This window comes from Protopterus annectens, chromosome 4.part1 (genome assembly GCF_019279795.1).
Source record: "Protopterus annectens isolate FY-2018-M chromosome 4.part1, PAN1.0, whole genome shotgun sequence".
Lineage (NCBI taxonomy): Eukaryota > Metazoa > Chordata > Ceratodontiformes > Protopteridae > Protopterus > Protopterus annectens.
In genome coordinates this window covers 146,098,248-146,122,913 of record NC_056734.1, presented here as the reverse complement: position 1 = coordinate 146,122,913, position 24,666 = coordinate 146,098,248, and the positions used below count along the sequence as shown (strand labels likewise).

Sequence of the window (24,666 nt, the reverse complement as noted above, 5' to 3'; positions counted from 1 at the left end):
CATATCATTAGATCGGCTACATCTAAGATGGCTGTTAAAACAGGGAACACATCACTAGGTGACTTTATCGGTTTCCACTGAAATAACATTCCACTGACAATAAGATGTACAGTAATTCAGTAAGTTTAAGATGTATTTATTTGACATTTGTTTGCCAGGAAGGTCTGACTGTGTCAGGAAAAACCCATTTTCAGTGGCGGCCTGGGAGAGAAAATCTCCATTTACATACATACAAGTATAATCATTGTAATGTTAATATAATGATTGACTTCAACAATTGGCTAAGCTTCTGGTGTCATTCTAAGGGGATCCAGTAACTGTCTGCCTGAGATGACATGATCGACAAACCATGATGTTTTGCCAGAGACGGCCTGCACCTGTCGCCCCTGGGATTCCGGATACTGGCTAAGGCTCTAGCCACCCCTAAAGTGCCTTTTTTAGGCAAGGTTCAAATGACAAATTCATCACTGTAACAGGTACAAGCAAGCAGAATCTGAGGGTATCGCTACTCAATGCTAGAAGTCTAAACCTCAAAATGCACTCACTCGCGGCACTCCTTAAAATGGAGAGCATCGACATCTGTGCAGTGACAGAGACCTGGTTCAAGGCTCCAGAGAGTACCCCTGCATTACCAGGCTATAATTCATACCACACCTTTCAGCCACCTAACCTGGATCGAAACACTAAAGGTGGAGGCATGTCCATATTCATTAAGGATATCCACACCTCTAGGTTAGTTGCTCAGCATAATGCATCCCAGATTATCCAAGTGCAACTAACTCTGGGCAAGACCGAAATCTAAATTGTAGCTTGCTACAGATCCCCCGCCATGCTCCAGGATTCCCACTCCTCATTTCTTGATACACTGGAAAATATTAGGGTACAACCTAACACCCTAATAATGGGTGATTTCAACTACCCCACCATTAACTGGGAAAACTACTCATGTACCAACTCTTGTGCTCAACGTTTTCTGGAATTTATCAATTCCAATGCCTTGGATAAACTTATCCACACCCCCACTAGGGGCAGCAATATCCTAGACCTGGTTATTACCAACATGGGCAACTGGTGCTCCACACCAGAGGTCAATTCCTTGTTGGTCAGATCTGACTACAAGCTAATCACCCTAGACATCCACATCCCTCCCCACCCCCCATTAGGGAAACCACTGTAAAAAATGTCTTCAAAGCCAACTTCACGCTTCTTAAGACAGAAGTGGCAAACTTCACGACACCCATGCTGACGAATAGTAGAGGTATGACTGCTGAATCCTACACAAATGCACTTTATAAACAGTTACACGAGTGCATGGATTGTGCAATCTCTAACAGAACCAAGATGCTATCCTCAAAAAAAAAGGAAGCCAATATGGTGGTCCCCTGCCATAAACAAACTCTACAACAGAAGAAAGAAACTGTTGCAAAAAAAAAGAGTAAAATCCCATGATTGGAGAAACTCCCTGGTCAGCCTCAGTAAGAAGCTGAGATCCCTCATAAAATCCTCCAAAGCTAGTTATGAAAACAAAATTGCCACTGACTCTAAAGACAACCACAAAGCATTCTATAGCTATGCCAAGAATCTCAATGGCAAAACTCAGATCTGCTCTGAGTTACAGCACAATGGCACTAAATATGCAGAACCAACTGATATTGCCAACATCCTGGCAGATAGGTTCAGTTCTCACTTTACCCCCCTCTCATCCCCTAAAGGGTCCATCTCTATACCGAAAGAATGCAAAGTTCCTGTAATCATGGCTGCACAGGTAAAAAACACACTCTCCAAAGCCAAGAACACAGCATCCATGGGACCTGACAACATCCCAGGCTGCGTTCTACATGAACTACAGAACGAACTGGCACCCCACCTAAGAACCATTTTTAATTATAGCCTCACCTCAGGCTACGTGCCCACTGAATGGTGCACAGCAACGGTTATCCCATTCCATAAAGGGGGAGTCTCCACGGACCACAGAAACTACCGCCCCATTAGCCTGATGAGCCTAGTCTGCAAGACTATGGAACGTATCATCATGGAACTTATAAACAATGACATTGGTAATCTCCAAACTCAGGACCCCACCCAGTTCAGGTTTGTAAAAGGCAGATCATGTCTCCTAAACCTGATAGACTTATTTGAAGCAGTCACCAAAGCCGTTGATGATGGTAAGGTGGTTCACCCAGCCTATCTAGATCTCACCAATGCTTCTGACACCATCCCCCACTCTGGAATTATAGATAAACTCTCTAAACTAAGTATAAATCCCTATGTCACAAGATGGGGTGCCAACTGGCTCACTGACAGAACCCACACTGTGAAAGTAGCAGACTCCAAATCCAACATCAGACCAGTGGCAAGTGGAGTACCACAGGGTTCAGTCCTGGGCCCTCTCCTGTTTGGTATCTACTTCTCTGAAGTACTGGCTAACACAGAAGGTCTTTGGCTAACAAAGTTCACAGATGACTGCAAATTAGGAGCCATAATCAAAACTCCAAAAGATGTGGACATCCTACAAAAGGGCCTCACTGAGACAGATGCCTGGTGTCAAAGCCATGGCCTCAAGCTCAATGCCAAAAAGTGCATTGTCATCCCTTTTGGTAAAAACTCTGTACCCATGAACTACAACATAGGCAGTAGTCTACTTAACACCAAAAGTGTGATAAGAGACCTTGGGACACAGGTGGGCAGTAGTCTCTCCTTTGATAATCACATCGCAACAGTAGTTAGGAAATCCTTTTACGTGGCACACCTCATCACAAAAGGAAAAAAGAGGTCATTGTTCCCCTCTACTCATCACTCATTAGACCCATTATAGAGTACAACGCCCCTTTTGGTATGTACCTCAAAAGACATCTACAACAACTGGAAGGGCCGCAGAAATACCTCACAAAGAGGATTACTGGCCTCAAACAGATGCCATACGCAGACTGTCTAAAAAAACTGCAGCTTTACTCTGTCGCATATCGCCTACTCAGAGGCGATCTCTGCCTAACACACAAAGCTATGTCAAACTCAGAGCTTTTGGACATGCTCCACTTAAAGAAATCCCAATCCCTCCGAGCTACATGCTCTAGGGACCTAAACCTTTTCACCACAATAAACAGAACATGCTGGAGGGATAGATTCCTGTCCCAGAGAATTCCCATACTCTGGAACAAACTACCTATCTATATCAAACATAGCTGTTCATTAGCACTCTTCAAGAAAAATCTTGATGATTGGATGGGAGATAAGGAATTCACCCACTTCTGTGGCTCTGCTCGACAGTGGCACAGGAAAATAATTTTCTTGGGTGGCGAAAGCCATAGTACCTTTTGGCTAGGCTTATATAGGTCCTAGGGCCAATAGCCTAGTACCTACCTATGAAACTACCTATGAACCTATAATGTTTATATACCTGATGTAAAAACTAGACGAGTTACAAGTATATGCAGAGATGAGGTGAGAAAAAAAAAACTTTATACAGGTAGAAACAACTTGGTTGGTACATTTTTTTTGTATGAGCAAGATGGAAAGACAGCCACAAGTCAGCACTGTATTAAAATAAGATTCACATTGCAGTACTGTTTCTAGAATTACACCAAAATATTGAGCAAGAAAAGTTAAGGCTTACACTACTTATACAATTTGCAACTTCAGTGTTGTTATGTCTATTCCATGTAGCCAGAATATGTGAAGTAACCATGGGAAGGACATTTTATTATGTCATTAAACATTCTCACCAATGGGCTTCTTGAAACAGTTTGAAATCCATTATTTAAAATTCAGAACAACTTAATCCCTGGGATTCATTAAATTTCGTGCAAGAATAGTGTGCAGAACACAGTGCACCTTGCGTATTCATGAAGGTGCCCTGCTGTATTCTCTACATGGACACGATCCATGTACGAGCGCAGGGGGTGTGTCCGAGCATCACTCGCACAGTAAACATGCCCCCTGCACTCAGGAAGTGCCGTACGGCACTCTGAAAACAAAAACAGTGTCTGTGGACACTGTTAGCATATCCCAAACTGAACAGATAATTGCAGAATGTCCAGATGTGTGCCTCAGATGTCAGGTGTGTTCCCCCTACTGTCCTGGCAAAGAGCTGAGGCTTGAAGTCATTAAATAATGACAAAACATTTGAGTCTAAGACTCCCACATCCTGCAAGTATATCATGCTAATGCAAAACCTATTATTCATCAACTTCCTAAGTTTGTAAGAGCAATAGTTAAAAGCTGTCCCTCTTTGCCCCCCCATCATGTTAGGCTTTGTTCAGATTTTATGCTGTAAGAGGTGGAGAGGTATGACTGTTAGCTATGTGCACATCCCTAAACTAAGAAAAATAAAACAAATATTTTTTTCCCTGTACCCACTAAAGTTTAAGCGTAGCTGAGTGGGTGTGCATGTCACACAGCTGTGTTTAGCATAGCTTAAACATCTGAAGGGGCTAAATAGAAATATACAGCCAAAATAGCCAAAGTGAAATAGCATAGTGGTTAGACCTTTTGCTAAGTATGCAGTCATTCACAGTTTGAGCCCCACTGCACTCCATTCATTTTTAGATGTGAAAACAGCACTAAAATGATCTTTTTGATAAATAGGTAGTGAATAATATATACTTGTTAACCAGGGTAGTGTAGCAGGTCCAAATGTGAGGTGTCAGTGTAGTACAGATGTGAAACACCCATATAAACACAAGTGTCCCATACAGTATAGCCACAAAGGAATATAATGTGATGAAAGCACATAGAGGGATGTTATGGAAGGTAAACATACATATCATAAGATGTCATTAAGAAGGAATCAACCCCACAATTCCGATAGTCCATAAAATGAAAGCTGAACAACACAAAATATTGCTCAGTTATGCTTAGCTGGTGTAACATCTAAACTCTTACCAATAATTAGCATAGCTAAGTGGATCTGTGCACTGGTAAGTAGTACTTAGCATCTACCCCTATAAGCAATGCTTATCTTAGCTAAGCGGGCTTGCCTGTCACTTAGCTTAGCTCAGCATATTCAAATTCGGCCAATCATGGCAAAGGGTGGGAATGCAGCCCTATTTAGACCCAGCAGGTGGGAATACAACCATAACCAGTTGTAGCTGATCACTGCAAGCACTATGTCTGGCGTTATTGAGGGTGTGCACTTTCGGGCACAGAGTTGGAGCATTCAGGAGTCCAGGGTCATGGTTGGACTCCTCGTAAAAGACCATGAAGGGAAATTGCTGCAGGACCAGTACCATTGCTCCCAATACAAAGCAGAGGCCTGGGACTGTCTTGCACGTGACTTCACCAGTGCTATTGGCATCCCTCTGACTGGTGAGCAGGTCCCGCACCACTATGCTGACCTGAAGAGTAGGAAGAGGGACCTCTTGGACCAGTAGATCCAAGATGCCTGGGCACAGAATGTCCCAGCAGTGCGTAAGTATCAGTATCAATTATTGTGTAACACAGTCCAGCCTAAGTATGACATGGATAGGTATGCATAAATGTTTCTCTGTCTCCTGTACAGCTGCAGATGAGAGGGCTGCAAATGTGGATGTCCACACCAGCAGGCTGCTAAGGCTGTGTCGTGAGGCTGGTGAGTACAAATCTAGATTGCAGTAGTCAGGGCAAATAAATATAAAGGCTGCCAGTAGTTAGAAAAGTATATTGTTTCTACTGAATAAATGAGACATTAGCAAAGTAATAGTGATGTACAGGATATATATCAATAAAAGTGTCAGTACTTGTCGATAAATCTCAGAACCTCAGACTGTTGTGTTTACTTTGCTATGTGGTAGTATGAATCTAAATGTGTACAGGTTCTGCACAGAAATGATGGCTCTGACAGCATTAATTAATTGAAGCTCATCTGACAAAGATTGTGGAGTTGTAAAACAGATTAACTATAAGAAATGTTCCATGCACCAAAATCTGATCCCTGAATAGTAATGTTGTGTTAACCATTGTTTTCCATACTGTAATATGTGAAGGTATGAATACACAGTATAAGAACTATCTGCCATGCATGAATGTCAGAATTACAAAGCAGATTGTCTAAACAAGAGATTATTATACAGAAAACAGTCAAAAAAGAAACAGCAGTTCCCCAAAAGCTCATTGAGATAAAACACAACCTTGTTTTACCTTTTTACACAAACAGGCACGGTTTGAATCCTGGGAGTGGCATTAAACACCAAGTAGTCTCCTCCAAGAAATGTCTCTCAAGTGTCACGCTGTCACAGCTAGTAGTCAATGCTGCCAACACTCAGGGTGACTGATAGAAGTCAAGATGGAGTATGGCAGTAGCGTGCACACACACACACACACACACACACACACACACACACACACACACACACACACACGCACACGCAGACACAGACACACACACACACACACACACACACACACACGCACACGCACACGCACACGCAGACACAGACACAGACACACACACACACACACACACACACACACACACACACACGCACACGCACACGCACACATACACACGCACATACACAGTATGTGTGCACATATGTAACCTTGACTATGTGAATATGGGTAGAAACAGTCAGGTAATGTTAACAGAAATTTCTTCTACAGGTCTGCCAGGTAAGAAAAGATATAAATAAACTGTAAGAAGGCTGTAATTATACACTGTGTACAAACATACAACTGCCAAACCCAAGGCCATAGGTTGATTTAATGAAGTAATGCCTGGAGAGTAATGATTAGAGCAATGATCATTAAAGTAGTGAGCAAATGAGGCCTATACAGTTGTTAATTGACGTCCCCCCCCTTATCTGCACCAATAATCTAAACACATAAATCGACGGGTATATTTTTCACCAAACCTACTGTTGGGACATGTGTCCTATTGTTCCACAAATACTTAAACATTTGATTATTAATGTTCACTGTTCAAATACTATCATTGGTGGCCTGTTGCTATCAATGTAACCTGCATGCTGTTATAATGCTCACTGTGGTTCCATATATGCATGTGTTCTGTTTGCTATGCAACTGTTTCAAATCTGTTGTTTTGGGTTAATGGGAACACCCATGCATGCTGTTATAACTAATCCTGGAATGTGTTGTTCATGACTAACCAACATATCTTGCAAAACGTCAACACCATAGCACGTCTGGGAAAGCTGATCCCAGTGGATCCACCTGTCCCGCCTCAACTGGCCATGGCACCAAGCCCAAGCACGTCTGGGATCCAACCCGGCACTTCCTTGTCTGCTGGTCCTGCCCCACCTTCAGGTGGAACTGCCTCATGGGATGGAGCCCATCCCCCCCTTGGGAGCAGGCGCGGACAGGACACTATCACCAGTAGTCAGGTCTGGGGATTGGTGTGTAGTGAGCTTCAAAAGGAGTTCGTAGATCAGCTATGCCAGCTTGAGGGCTGCATGGTGCATCTTGAGGGTCAGTCTGCCCCTCCTTCTCAGCCCCCAGCACATCCACCTTTGGGGCTGTGAAGCTGCAGTGATGACTGTCCATGGGTGGTGATCTCAGTCCCACTGTATCCATTTGGGGGCTCGTGGGCATCCGATTCCCAACCACCCTCCCAATCCAAGGTGTTTACCCTCCACATGTGTCATATACCGCCCCTGTCTGCTGTCTTGTCTGTCTTCTTATGTAATGTACCTCTCCAAATATACCTACAATCCTTCCCCAACATCCCACTCTCATCTTATAAAAAAAAAAAAAAAAAAAAGGGGGGGGGGGCAATCTGTCCCCCCCCAAAAAATAAATGTTGCCCCATACATAGCTATCCATTTCACACACGTGTCCACTAGACACATGTAATCTGCTCTAATTGGCTTAACAACACATTACTATTATCCTCACGCCTCTCTCAGGGGTTTGAGTGTCCAAATTCACCTCCAAATTCTGTACATATGCACAGCTGTTGCTGTATCAGAAATGGACAGCTGTGGACCTTCCCTACACCCATCCTGCACATCCCTAGCTATCTTTCGTATTGTTTTTTCCCTCTGCGTGCCCCCCTTTTTCACCACTTTCCTATCACCCCTTTTTTATTTTCTTTTAAAGTGGGAGTAAGCTGCAGTAAGCGAGTTTGCGTGATGCTAAGCGATGCCTACACAGATTAAGCAGTTTCCCATTTAACCTTGTGTTGGCATCGCTTACCATAGTGCAGACCGGGGAAAACCCGCTTAAAACTGCTTAAAACTGCCTTAATCTCCCCATCTCTATCAGCCACTGTTCTTCCCAGCAACAAAATAAGCAGCTCTGCCAAGTATTGAACCCCAGATCCTATACACCATAGTCAGAGCAATGTACCACTACATCATCCGAGCTATAATAATGAATGCTGCTTTTTCAAATATATCATTCAGTAGAGGTATAAAATAGCCGGGAAGAAACACTGTGGAATCAGTCATGTTTAGTATATATAAATATACACATATAGATGTGTATGGTGATAGATAAATATGAAAACGTATATACATCGGATATATGGAGCTATACATATAAAACAAATACGTATAGAATATATACATATATATTGTTATATAAATATATATAGATATCAAAAAAGGAATATATATATATATATACATATATATATATATATATATATATATATATATATATATATATATATATATATACAGTTTCCAGTGTACTCTCCAGTCCAACTGGTGAATCTGGGCATTTTGAGGCAATGTTACAACTGCCTCATGTACACAGTCAACCCTCTCCTCCTAGCACCAAACACTAATATATGCGAGAGATGCAATTATACAGCCAAACTGGAGGCAAAGCTCTCTCAACCCAAGACTGGAACTGACAGTCAAGAGGAGAAGGGTAATACTTGCAACACACCACCAGTCTCACATAGACCTAATAAACCAACACCGGCAAATAACACACATGAATACATGAAAACATACTCGGAGGCTGTAAATAAAAATCTGCAAAAGCAACAGAGACCTCCAAAGTAGACATCCAAGCAACCTCCACACCCCATCACCAACCATGAAACACATACTTCACATAATCAGTGTTCCACGCAATCACAGCCCTTAATGCAAAATAACATACCCAACACACTAGTAATAGGCAACTCTATAGTCAGGTACACTGATGTCCCACTAACTAGGCTGGACACGAAGAAGGTTACAGTTAGCTGCTTGTCGGGTGCCAGGATCCGCCACATAACACAAGCACTCAGGTCACTCCAGAACAAGTACAAATACAACTCTGTCATTATCCATGTTGGTGTGAATGACCTGAGACGTACCTCACTGGACTACATGAAAAGAGACATGGAAGAGCTCTCTGATCATGTAGCCCAGGCCGGTATGACCCTGACCCTGAGTAGCATCCTGCCCTCACCAAGAATGATGCCACAGTATAAAGAAAGAATGATCAATTTCAACAATTGTCTAAGTTTCTGGTGTCATTCAAAGGGGATCCAGTATCTGTCCACCTGGGATGACATGCTCGACAAGCCACGCTGCTTCGCAAGAGATGGCTTGCACCTGTCACCCTTAGGCTTTTGAATACTGGCCAAGGCTCTTCCTGCCCCCATAGTGCCTTTTTTAGGCAAGGCTCAAAAGACAAACTCACCACCATAAATAGCACAAGTAACCAAAAACTGAGGGTAATGCTACTCAACGCCAGAAGTCTAAACCTCAAAATGCACGCACTTGAGGCACTCCTCAGTATGGAGAACAACATCTGTGCAGTAACAGAAACCTGGTTTAAGGCTCCTGAGAGCACCCCAGCACTACTAGGCTATAACTCATACCATACCTTTTGGCCCCAGCACCAGGACCGAAACACAAAAGGCGGGGATGTATTCATATTCATCAAGGATACCCACACCTCCAGGTTAGTGGCGCAGCACAATGCATCAGAGATCATTCATGTGCAACTAAAAACAGGCAAAACTGCAATCCAAATTGTAGCTTGCTACAGATCACCCACCATGGCCCAGGACCCCCATTCCGCATTTCTGGAGACACTGGGAAATATGAAAGTCCTACCAAACACCCTAATACTGGATGATTTCAATTTCCCAAACATAAACTGGGAGAACTACTCAAGTACTAGCTCCCTTGCCCAACGCTTCCTAAAATTTATAAACTTGAACACCCTGGATCAACTGGTCAACACCCCCACTAGAGGGAACAACATATTGGACCTGGTCATCACCAACATGGGCGACCGGTGGTCCACACCGGAGGTCAACCCCTTGCTGGTTAGATCAGACCATAGACTAATCACTCTGGATATCCACATTCCGCCCCATCCCCATTCAAGGAAACCACCATGAAAAACTTTTCAAAAGAAAACTTCACGTTACTTAAGACCGAGGTGGAAAGGTTCACAGCCCCCATGCTAAAGGACAATGCTGTCAAAGCTGCTGAAACCTTTACAAAGGCACTCTATGAGCATCTGCAGGAATGCATGGATCATGCTATCCGAAGTAAAAGCAAGAATCACTCCTCCAAGAAAAGGAAACTAGTCTGGTGGGCCCCTGCCATAAACAAGCTATACAACAGAAGGAAGAAACTAGTACAGAAAAGAGTAAAATCCCAAGAAGGAAAGACATCCCTGATCAGTATCAGCAAGAAACTACAATCCCTCATTAAATCATCCAAGGCTAGTTTTGAAAGAAAAATTGCCAATGACTCCAAAGATAACCACAAATCATTCTTTAGCTATGTCAGGAGCCTAAGTGGAAACTCTCAGATCTGCTCTGAGGTAGTGCAGAATGGCACAAAATACACTGAAACGACTGATATTGCCAACATTCTGGCAGACAGATTTAGTGCAAACCTCACCCCCCTCTCACCCCCTAAAGGGCCCATAACCATACCAGAAGAATGTAGGGCCCCATCAGTCACTGACACACAGGTTAAAAACAGCCCTATCCAAAGCCGAAAACACAGCTTCAATGGGACCGGACGGTGTCCCAGGCTGTGTCTTACAAGAGTTCCAAAATGAACTAACCCCTCACCTAAACACACTGTTCAAACTCAGCCTCTCTGCAGGCTACTTACCCACAGAGTGGCACACAGCAACAGTTATCCCGCTCCACGAAGATGGAGCCACAAAGGACCCCGTTAACTATCGCCCTATAAGCCTGACTAGCCTGGTCTGCAAGGCTATGGAATGCATCATCATGGAACTCATTAACAGAGACATTGGGAACCTCCAAACCTTGGACCCTACCCAGTTTGGCTTTGTTAAGGGCAGATCATGCCTCCTAAACCTGGTGGACTACTTTGAGATGGTTACCAAGGCATTAGATGAGAGAAAGGAGGTCCACACAGCCTACCTAGACCTCTCACAGGCTTTCAACACCATTTCCCATTCTAGTATTATAGACAAGCTCACCAGCTTGAACATAACCCCCTACATCATGAGATGGGTTGCCAACTGGCTCATTGATAGAACCGACATGGTGAGAGTTGCAGGCTCTATGTCTGATTCTAAACCAGTTACAAGTGGCATCCCCCAGGGCTCAGTCCTAGGACACCTCCTGTTCGGTATATACTTCTCAGAGGTACACGCAAGCATAGTTGGACTATGGCTGACCAAGTTCACAGACGACTGCAAACTAGGGGCCATAATTGATTCTCCGGCTGATACAGACACCCTCCAGATGGGTCTCACTGAGATGGATACCTGGTGCCAAAATCATGGCCTCAAGCTAAATGCCAAAAAGTGCATAGTCATCCCCTTTGGAAAAAACAAAGGACCCATGAACTACCACATAAAGTCACTGTTCAATCTCAGCCTTACTACAGGATATGTACCCAAGGAATGGCGTACAGCAACAGTGGTCCCACTCCACAAAGGTGGTGCCACAACGGACCCCGGAAACTATCGCCCTATAAGCCTGACTAGCCTGGTCTGCAAAGCTATGGAGCGTATCATCATGAAACTCATAAACAAAGACATTGGGAACCTCCAAACACTGGATCCTACCCAATTCGGCTTTGTTAAGGGCAGATCTTGCCTCTTGAACCTGGTCAACTTCTTTGAAACAGTCACCAAGGCCATAGATGAAGGGAAGGTAGTCCACACAGCCTACCTGGATCTCGCAAAAGCCTTCGACACAATACCCCACTCGGGCATCATAAATAAGCTCACCAGCTTAAATATCAACCCCTATGTCACAAGATGGGTTGCAAACTGGCTCAGGGATAGAACCCACATGGTCAGAATTGCAGGTGCCATGTCAGACTCTAAACCATTTACAAGTGGCATCCCACAAGGCTCAGTACTGGGACCTCTCTTGTTCGGTATATATTTCTCTGAGGTACAGGCTAACATGGGAGGACTATGGCTGACCAATTCGCAGATGACTGCAAACTGGGTGCCATAATCGACTCACCGACTGACACAAGCATCCTCCAAAAGGGTCTCACAGAGACGGATAACTGGTGCCAGAGCCATGGCCTAAAGCTAAATGCCAAAAAGTGCATAGTCATCCCCTTTGGGAAAAACAAAGTGCCCACAAATTACCACATAGGTGGTAATCCATTAAGTACGGAAGAAGTAATTAGGGATTTGGGGACCCCAGTAGATAGCAATCTCTCCTTTGACAATCACGTTGCCAAAGTGGTTAGAAAGACCTTCTATATAGCCCACCTTATCACGAAAGGGTTCACATCTAGATCAAGAGAGGTCATTGTGCCCCTCTACTCATCACCCATCAGGCCCATAATTGAATACAATGCCCCATTTGGGATGTACCTTACCCGACACCTGCAGCAACTGGAAAGACCCCAAAAGTACCTCACCAAGAGGATCAAGGGACTCAAACAGATGCCCTACGCAGTTAGGCTAAAGAAACTCCAGCTCTACTCAGTTGCTTACCGCCTACTCAGAGGTGATCTGTGCCTGACGTATAAAGCCATGTCCAACCCAGAATTAATGGACATGCTCCACCTCAGGAAATCCAAATCCCTTAGAGCTACACGCTCCAGGGACTTAAACCTCAGCACAGAAATAAATAGGACATGCTGGAGGGACAGATTCATATCCCAGAGGCTCCCCTCACTCTGGACCAAAATTCCAATCCATGTTAGGCAGAGTCCCTCAATGACCCTCTTCAAGAGAAATCCTGACGAGTGGATGGGAGATCGTAGGTTTACCCCTGGGATCTCCTCTGTGTCCCTACTAGACAGAGGCACAGTAAACTAACCTCAAAAGGGCTATCTTCTGTGACCTACTATACAGAGGCACAGTCGACTAATCTAAAAGGGTGGCAAAAGCCAAACACACTCTGGTTAGGCTTATAAATGCCCTAGGGCAGATAGCCTAGTATCAACCTATGACCCTATGAACCTATAGGTGGTAGTCCCCAAAATACAGAAAATGTAATAAGGGATCTGGGGACCCAAGTAGATAGTAATCTCTTCTTTGATAATCATATTGCCAAGGTGGTTAGAAAATCCTTCTATGTGGCCCACCTAATCACAAAAGAGTTTGCATCTAGAACAAAAGAGGTTATTGTGCCTCTCTACTCATCACTCATTAGACCCATCATAGAATACAGCTGGAAAGACCACAAAAGTACCTCACCAAGAGGATTACTGGCCTCAAACAGATGCCCTATGCAGCCCGACTCAAGAAACTCCAGCAGTACTCGGTTGCATACTGCTTACTCAGAGGTGATCTCTGCCTGACATACAAGGCCATGCCCAACTCAGAATTGATGGACATGCTCCACCTAAAAAAAAAACAAATCCCAGAGAGCCACACACTCTAGAGATATAAACCTCACCACAACCATAAATAGGACATGCTGGAAGGATAGATTCCTATCTCAGAGACTCCCCATGCTTTGGAACAGGATTCCAATATACATCAGGCAGAGTCCCTCACTAACACTCTTCAAGAGAAACCTTGAGAGGTGGATGGGAAACAGAAAATGTACCCTGGGGATCACTGCACTGGCTCTGCTGGACAGTGGCGCAGGGAACTAATGGCTCTGCTGGACAGAGGCACAGGGAATTAATCTAAGGGGGTGGCAAAAGCCAACACATTCTGGCTAGGCTTATAAATGCCCTTGGGCAGATAGCCTAGTACTTACCTATGAACCTATATATAGGTCTACTTCAGAATGTCGACCATTCATAATGCCGACACCATATGATCAACATTCCGAAAGACCAACATCCTGAAATAACACCAATTACCTACCTGTAAACACACTAAAACTGTGCTATGCAGGGGGACAAGCCCCCCCTGCACCCCCACACCCCCTGCTACTTAAATATTCTCACTCTGAGATCGCACTACAGTGCAGGAAAGGGGAATCTCCCAGTCCTGCACTGTAGCGGGATCTCCTCTATCATTTGTCGGCGTTTCAAACGTTCGCTCATATGGTGTCAGCCATATGAGTTTCGAACATTTGAAAGTTCAAACAAATGAAGAGCTCCCATATATATATATATATATATATATATATATATATATATATATATATATATATATATATATGTGTGTGTGTGTATATATATATATATATCAGTATAGATATACCTAAAAAAAAAAAAAAAAGAATATATATATATATATATATATATATATATATATATATATATACATACATACATACATACTCATAACATGTAGTGGAGTCATACCCAGCACTATACCTCTCCACCTCTTAGTGCAAGAATTCTGGACAAAGGCTGTCAAAATGTGGTGACAATGGGCCAAGACCAGGGACATAATGTATGTATTGCAGTCATACATGTAAATGTTGCTACAGTAACAGTGTTTGTGTCAGCATACATGTTCAGAAGGATGTGAGTTCTGAAACTGAAATGTATGTCATCATTTATTGACAGAGATCCCCACATCACCACAGTGTGGAACAGAACATAAATATGAGCAATAAACCTGGACAGTCCAAAACAATTTGGCCAGTCGAGAGGTATGCTCAGAACCCCTTAGTGCAACAAATGTGGACCAAGCCTGACAAGGGGGGTGTAAAGCCATGAAACTGGAAACATATCCCAAATATTGGAGTAGATAAGGTGACAGAGTTGCTGCAGTCACACCCTCCTGTCTGTTCTAACATATAATGACTGGAATAGCTCAAGTCCAAAACCAAATTACTCCCCAGTAGTTACTGACATAAATCTTCACATCATCCCACTGATGTGTCAGACATACACAACATGTATGGGGGCCAGGAAACAGTACATCTGATAAATATTGGGACATAACGTCACAGTAGGGAAACTACACTGAGCTGCTAGGCGCCAAATGATGTCCAAACCACAGGCAGACTGACACAACACTAACCCAATTTTGCTATGGGGTAATACACATGTAATTGCAAATATATCAGGCACTACAGGGATGTAATAGCACTGACCAACAGACACCAGTGTGAAAGTGCATAACCAGAACTGCTCTCACCACATTCAAAGTGCCATACTGGTAAGCCACATGAACAGTACAGTATATGGACTGTGTGAACAAAATCAGCAGCATGTTTGCCACTTATACACTACCCCTACATATACTGGCCCAATTCACAGTGTAGTCTGATGCCTGACTGTGGTATGGGACATGTGCCAATCTGTCCCAACAAACATATACAGCTGATAGAGCACCAGAAACTGGAGCAGCATGCAATATCATATAGAAAAGGACCCCTAACACTTACATCTACCCCTCTCTCTACACAGGCCAAATAACACATTCACAATATACTGCTACACAATCCTGACAGTCTGTCAACAATTGCCAGAAATACACAGTCCTCTCAACTGTACAGAGTCTCACAGAACATCCAGGCTTTGTCCGCATATATAAGGCCTTCTACACATAACATGTCTGGCAGTCTGATACATCACTGGGATGATATCTGGAATGAAGTCACGATATAATGATATACTACCTCTTACAGCATGACATCTGGACAAAGCCTGACATACTTGGGGGCAGAGGCCCAAACACAGGGGCATTATTGACATATTGTTGTTATAAACTGACAAAGTTGCTGGTGTAACAGGGTTTTTGTAACATATCTGTTCTGAGGGATATGAAATCAGAAACACACACGGATGTTACCATTTACTGACTGCAATCCTCAGAGTATGCTACTGAATTTCCAAGGCCAAACAATGTGTGAGTAACACACCAAATATAAGAGTCCAAACTCTGGCCAGTCTGCGGATAGCCCTACAGTTGAGAGTCATGTCAACCACATAACACTATCAGACTTAACTTCACGCGGATCAGCCATATCCACACAAACCCTGTCAAACTAGCATTACTTCAACTGCATAACAGCAATCCTTACATTCTGTCCCTATGTCTGGAACATTCTCCACCAGTTTTTAGGGCTATCCCACAGTTTTTGTTGTAAGAGGTATTTCCAACTACCCTCTGTGATGCTGTTTGTCACACACCTCCATGAAGTTCTCCTCACAGGCAAGGAAAAGGGGTAATGCCCACATGAAGTACTCAGTTTTAGGAGTGTGTTCCATGATATTGTGTATGGGAATGATACCACAGCTGTTCTACATACAGTTAACAAGTGGGGGACTCCAACTGGTGCACAGGCCATCAGCTGCTCATGAGCATTACCTACTAAGGCAAGCTGCTGCCTATACAAAACAGATGTATATCCTATATCTGTCTCAGAGAGAGAGAGAGAGAGAGACACACACACACACACACACACACACACACACACATAGACATGCTGAAACTGATGGATTATGCTAACTGAACTAAAAAAACACAGGTATGTCAAACAATCAAGCATGTAATGGAATGTAGTAGGTGGTATGTAAACATGGAAAATAGGAAGTTCAAACAATATTATGCCTCAACAACACATGCTGTACTGATATATTGCTGAGCAGAACCTATGGCCATAGCATCTGTGCCTGTCTGCAGTGACATAGAACACAAAGCTCAGGGCCCTGAGTCATCCCACGAAAGGATGGCTCACATATGACCACTACTGGAGTGTGTGTTGCACAATACTGAGTGTAACACTGCTAGGCCAGCTACTGGGGTGTCACAGATATCCATATGTTAATTGTCAATACAAGTATGATATACATGTTTGTCTCAGACATCTGATGGACCTATACAGGGCATTTGCATACTGAAATACTGTTGCAGCTGTGTGTGTTGAACTGCACGTGATATACTGAGCTCATACCATTCAACTATCCAGTGTTATGCACACTGACCATATGTGTGCCTCATATTTGTAGTTATGCTATCAAGAAATGTGTTATGTCTGGCAAATAATTGTAAACGTGTGAACACTGACATTACAAGATCACCTTCTCATTCTTTTGGCTGTAACAGTTAGTGGTCGCCACAGCAGATCATCTGTCATCATGTCTTCCACCAGTCCCCTGCATCTTGGTCTGTCACACCAACCACCTGCATGTCCAGGACTTCCTCTTTTCCTCTTACCTGTCAGCCTCATCCTTACACAAATATACTCAACATACCTCCTCATCACATGTCCAAACCAACATAATACTGCCAATCCCTGGCTTTGTCCCCAAGCTGTCTAACCTGGCCTGACCCCCTAACATGCATATTACTAATCCTGTCCACCCTAGTCACACCCAGTGCAAATCTTAACATCATTAACTCTGCTATGTCCAGCTCTGACTCGTGGCTCTTTTTTCAGTGCCAATGTCTCCAACCCATACAACATAGCTGGTCTCACTACCCTCTTGCAGACCTTCCCTATCACTCTTAATGGTATTTGTCTGTTACAAATCACACCTGACACTCTTCTCCACCACCCACATCCTGCCTGTACTCTCATCTTCACCTCTCCCCCACACTCACCAATACTCTGAACTGTTGTTCCCAAGTATTTACACCTATCCACCTTTGAAAACTGTACTCCCTGCATCCTCACCATTCCTCTATCCACCATCCCATTCACACACATATATTCTTAGTACTGCTGACTATCATTCCTCCCCTCTCTAGACCATACCTCCACGTCTCCAGGGTCTCCTCAACCTGTTCCATACTCTCACTACAGACCACAATGTCATCTGCAAACATCACAGTCTAGGGGGACTCTTGTCTGATCATGTCTGTCAAGCTGTCCATCACCACTGCAAATAAGAAAGGGCACATAGCTGATCCCTGCCGTACCCCCACCTCCACCTTAAATGCAGCTGTCACTCCCAATGCAGATATCACCACTGTCACACTAGCCTTGTATGTATCCTGTAGCATTCTTATGGATTCCTCTGCCACTTCAGACCACCTCATACAATACCAAAACTCCTCTCTAGGCATCCTGTCATATGCTGTCTCTAAGTCCACAAAGACACAATGCAGCTACTTCGGACATTCTCTGTATGTCCCCATCAACACTCACAGAGTAAACATCACATCTGTACTGCTCTTTCCTGGCATGAAACCATACTGCTGATCACTAATCCTCACCTCCATTCTTAACCTAGCTTCCACTACTCTTTCCCATAACCTCATGCTGTGAATGATCAGTGTTATCCCTCTGTAGTTACTACAGCTCTGCACACCACCCTTATTCTCATAATCAGTACCCAAATACATTTTATCCACTCCTCATGAATCCTCTCACTTTCCAAGATTACTGTAAACAATCCAGTTAATCAGACCACTGCCATTTGTCCTAAACACCTCCATGCTTCTACAGGTATGTCATGTGGACCAATAGCCTTCCCATTCTTAAACCTCTTCTTAGCTATCCTTATTTTCCCCTTGATAATCTGTTGCATGTGCTGATTCACCATACCCACATCATCCAACCTTCTCTCTCTCTCATTCTCATCATTCAACAGCCCATCAAAATACTGTTTCCACCTGCTCAACACACTCTCCTTACTTGTGAGTACACTTCCACCATTATCCTTTATCAGCCTTATTTGCTGCACATCCTTCCTAGCTACATGCCTCTGTCTAGCCAATTGGCACAGGTTCTATTCTCCTTCCTTGGTGTCCAACCTCACATACAACCCTTCAGATGCCCCATCCTCAGCCTTTGCCACCACTCTCTTTGTCATACACCCCATCTCTCTATTCACCTGCCTACTTTCTTCATCTGTCTGACAATCCCACTTCTCCTTGGCCAACCTCTTTCTCTGTATACTCCCCTATACTTCCTCATGCCACCACCAGGTCTCCTTGTCCTCCTTCCTCTGTGCAGATGTCACACCAAGCCCCGTTCTACTCATCTCCCTTACTAGCTCTGATGTAGTTACCCAGAAATTTACTAAGTCTTCACTGCCACCCACTGCCTGTCTTAACTCCTCCCTAAACTCATCCTCACAATCACCCTTTCTCAGTATCCACCATTTGATCTATGGTGCTGCCTTCGCACTCCTCCCCCTCTTCTTGATCACCAACATCATCCCACAGACCAACCTTTCATGCTGCCTAGTTACACTTTCCCCTGTCACCACTTTTCAGTTACCAATCCCCTTCAAACAGGCCCACCTGCATACGGGATAATCCACCTGTGTGCATCTTCATCCACTCTTGTATGTCACCCTATGCCCCTTGGTCTTGTAAAGCTATGTATTCACCACACCCATGTCCAAACTCTGTTGCAAACTCCACCACCATCACACCTTCTGCATTCCTTTGCTTAACACCATACCTACCCATCATGTCTGCATCCCTTCTGTTCCCTTCACCAACATGCCCATTGAAATCTGCTCCATTCACCACTCTCTCACTCTTGGGTACACTCATCACCACTTCATCCAACTACACCAATGTACATCTGTCTCATCCATCAGACATACAATTAGAGGAGCATATGCACTAACAACTGTCATCATTACACCATCAATTCCCAGCCTCCTAAACATCACTCTACCCAACAATCTTATCTCCATAAACACTCTTGGCATAATGTTCCTTCAGGTTAACCCTTACACCAGTTCCCCTCCCATACAAATCATGATAGAGCTATTTATACCCAACTCCGATACACACAGCTGTATACCCCTTCCACCTGGTCTCTGGCACACACAATATATCCACTTTTCCTCTGTCCAGCATATCAGCTAGCTCTGTCCCCATACCAGTCATACTCACAATCACAACATTAACAGTTCCTACCCTCACTACCTCACTCCTAGCCTTTCTCCTCTCTGCCTGCCACATGAGCATCAGGCATCCTCCAGGGTATGTCTGTGAATGCAAAGGCTACTGCACTATCAAATGACATATGTGTGTCACAGCAATATGAAGAATGTGTCACTAATTGTGGCCCATAGTTCACCATGTATGTGCGGTGTCCACCAGATGTCCTGCCATAACAGGTTGACATAAATGACTGGGCAGCAAGAGTGTTATTACAGTGTGCCATACTGACATAGAACAGAAATGTATAGCAGGTATTACCTGTGCATATGTATGTATGGGGTGGTGGACCTGGCTGCCTCATAACAGCTGACATGGGATGCAAAACATCAGGTTAATAAGCTGTACATGTTTGTACATGTGTGTAATCTTAGTTTCTGTGCATCTAACAGTTACACTTCTACAGCTAATGGTTGTTGCATTGCCCTGACACAGACATGGGTACTAGAATAAGCATGAGTATCACATCAAAATTGGAGAGGTGTCCACCTGTGTTATGACCTTGTGTCCATGCCTACTACAAACAAATATATGGCCGCCTATATAGCTGTATGGCCTCAGCAATACCTTACTTGTAAAACCTGTCTCCACTAAAGTAGAGTAATCCCCTGTGCTTGACAGCAGCAATGCACAAAGCACAGAATGGATGCTATATTAGCTGTACAGGGCAAAGTAGGATCATGCACCAACTGGGCAGCATGTCAATCTTTGTCTGAACGAGCATATTAGGTCATAGGTGGATTACTATAAGGCTAACTATGAGTATAAATTGGACACATCCACTAAGGGCAATCACAAGGCCATCTTCACATATGTCGGCAGTCTCAGAGGCAACAACCCAACCCACCCTATAATGGTGGTCAACCACACCACATATACACACACCATAGCTACAGCCAATGTGCTGCAGACAGGTTTAGGCTAAACATCACCTCCCTGGCTCACCATCAGTATAGGTGGATATGCACAGCACACTCACCCCTCCCCCTCATCATCATGGATCAGGTGCAAATTGCCTAATTAAAGTTAACAAAAGCAAGTCCCCTTGGGGCCTGATAACATTCATGTCTGCATCCGACATGAAGCCAGGCATATGCTTCAAGCTCCATTACACACTGCATGCAAACAAAGCCTGAGCACCATTGACATCCCATCTGCAAGGAACATGGCCACTGTCATCCCTCTACATAAACGTCAATGATGAATGGTGGTTAATGCAATGTACCGGCCCTCATTGGGGGGGGACATGAGACCGTGCTGCTAAGTACAGGGGTATGATGGGTTTGTAATTGGTGGCTAACAATAGGCAATATTCATGTGCTGGATCTGTGAAGAACTCTGGGCAATGTCTGTGGTCCTGTGATGTGTTTCCCTGTTTATGTCTTCCAGGTGCCATGCAGAGGCAACACGCATACACTGCTGCGGAGGCAGCAGCCATCATGGAAGCTGTGATAGCACACTATGCTGTTCATTTTGTCCGTAGGTGGCAAAATCTGTGTCAGCGGACTGCCCCGTGGGATGATCTTGTACAAAAGAATGAACATCTTGCACCACCATGGACGGGCATAGAGCAACTGACCTGATAAGTCATGCCCAGCAAAGGGCTGCTGGTGTAGTGAAGGACCATACTGCAACCAGTGGGAGTCCAGCCACACAGGCCCCACTTATGGCAACAGAGGAGCTCCTTGCCAACCTTGGGGTAGCCCCACATAACATAAAACATGTGAAACTCCAGTCGTGGAGGTGGGTGGTACCCATGCAACAGGCAAGGAGACTGCAGGTAAGGCCAAAGTGCATCTCAATGTAATGAGGTAGCAGTGAAACTGTCTTCTACAGAGTCTCTAGATGTATATGTCAGTGCAAAATGGATTAGTGGGTGAAATTTAGTAATGTACACCAGTGCACATCTATGGTGAAGGATAGCAAATTGTGTAATATCATAGTATGTACTGTACGTGTGCAGAAACATAGCGTTCATCTTATACCAATGCCATACGTGAATCTGCCGACAATACCTATCCCCCACAACTACATAACTCCCTCTGGTCTGTAATGTGGGACAACAGCCTGAAGCTGGTAAGTATGGGATTTCCCTGTTGTGGCTCACCAGTACCCCAGGCATGTTAAGATCATGCATGCGACCATGCACACAAGTGTTACAACCAGCCATTGTGATACCTTGTGATGTATGGCAATGGTGGGTGTACTGGGTGTGAGAGTACTCAAAATAGTATCACATACAAGTCTACACACTCAAAACAATTGCTATAAACACCAATGCACACATACACACACGTTTGCCAGCACTAACAATAGCAACCCCACCTATGTTGTTATCCATACCATACTGTTTGAAACTGTTGCACAGGGCTTATAGGGCTGAAGAGTGTCTACAGATACCACTAAGGTTGATGTGAACAGTAGACCTCATACAGTGGACCTAGGATTGTGTACTGGGAGTACCATGGCATAAAATATTAAACCATGGCCGTCCAATGGATGTAGTTCTCACAAAAACACAGGATACTATTATTTCATTCACACACACACACACACACACACACACACACACACACACACACACACACACACACACACACGCCCACATGCACAGACACACACACACACACACACACACACACACACACACACACACACACACACACACACACACACACACACCTATCAACCTATGTATTGCTCCTACAGTGGTATGCATTTATCACATGGGCCATAAAGCTTACTGGATGAAAAGTGTCCCAAGGTACATGTAAGGTGAGCAACATCACCAGGCCTTGCAAAAAATGGCAATGGGAGATGTACTGGGTGAGAGAGGCCACAAAATAGTGTAACCAACACATATACACACACACAATTGCCAGGACTCAGATGAGAACCCCTACCTATGTAGTCATTGGTATTATTGTGTTAGGCAGTTACCATATGCACCACAGAGCTTATAGGGTGAAGAGTGTTCCAAGGTACCTATATAGTGAATAACACCAACAACACTTGTAAGGTATGGCAATGGTAGTTGGACTGGGTGAGACGGGCCTCAAACTACTTTCACCCACATGTTTACGCACTCACAAAAACTTTTGTACACACTAGTGTACACACACACATTTGCTGACTGAGATCCATAGGTTCATAGCTTCATAGGTGTGTATTAGGCAAATGGCCATGGAGACTTTACAAGGCTAGCTCATGGAAGTACCCGGGCAATATGCCACCTGAAGATACTCCCCAGTGTGTCTACTGAGTATAGTCACTACAGTGAACCCCATGGTGGGTGTTCTATTGCCCATGCAGTCTTCCAGATTTATCCTGAACAGGGCCAGTGATGTGCACTGGTTGATATGTATGTGACATCTATTCTGTAGTGTGGCCAGTCTCTGGGTTGTGAACCTGTCCCTCCAGCATGTCCTGTTGATTGTGAGGATGGGGGTTGAAGTCTCTGGGGCATGTGGTGTGGACAGGTTGGTTTCTTCAGATGTAGCATTCCTGACAGAGTTGGGTCAGACATGGCTTTGTAAGTCAGGCAGAGATCACACCTAAGTAGCCAGTATGAGACAAAGATTTGTTGGAATTATTGCAGTCTGTCCATATAGAGCAAGTGTGTAAGACCTATGATCCTCCTTGAGGGGTACTTGTGCAGCCTCTCCTGTTGTTGCAGGTGTCCAGTGGGGTACATGGCAAATGGGCCATTGTACACATTGATTGGCCTACTGAGGGGAGAGTATAGGGAGACACTCTGTCCTTTTACTTCCTGGATTCAATACACTTAGTCAGGAGAAGTGACACATAGATGGAGTTTCTGAAGACAGTGACACTGTGTTGGTCAACAGAGAGCTCACTGTCAACCTGTGTTCCCAGTTCTCTTATAACAATGTCAGTGTTTAGGGACTACCATTGATGTATTACTTTATGGGAACCATGTTGTACCCAAAGGGGATGGCAGAACATCATCTGGCATTGAACTAATGTCCAGGGTTCTGACAACAGTCATAGGTCTCAGAGAGGCCTTTGTGAAGGCTGTCAGCATCACGGGGGGGGGGGGTAATGATAGCACCCACCCTACAGTCATCTGCAGAAATTGTCAGCCAGGGTGACTTCGTTTTGGGCTGGTCCTTAGAAATGTGGATCCTGAACATGAGGGGATCCAGAGCCATACCCTGTGGGACTCCACTCCTGACTGGTCAGTAGTCTGACATGGTGTCCGCTTCTTTAACACTGTGGGTTCTATCTGAGAGTGGGTTTGCAGGCCACCTAGTGATGCAGGGGTTGATTCCTAGCTGAGTGTGTTTGTGTATGATTCCTGAGTGGGGAGTGGTATCCAAGGATTAAATGGGCTGCCTATCTTATCTACTCCATACTGTCACATAGTTATTGCACATGGCACAATGCTGATTGGCTGCAAAGTGTCTACAGCTCCCTCTACAGCGGATGACAACTGTGGGCTTAGTAATGTGGACACTGGGATATGTGCTGGGTGGGCAACAGCAATAATCAGCAAGTCCGACCCCCCAATGGATATGGTTCTCACACAGACACAAC

The 24,666-nt window shown here is 44.3% G+C and overlaps 1 protein-coding gene across 1 annotated transcript in view; it reads right to left on the bottom strand.

The window, feature by feature from the left end:
* The window catches only part of LOC122801189 (collagen alpha-4(IV) chain-like), a 1,621,248-nt gene that overhangs the window by 178,376 nt on the left and 1,418,206 nt on the right, over positions 1-24,666 (bottom strand). The gene's annotated exons all lie outside the window — the stretch shown is intronic.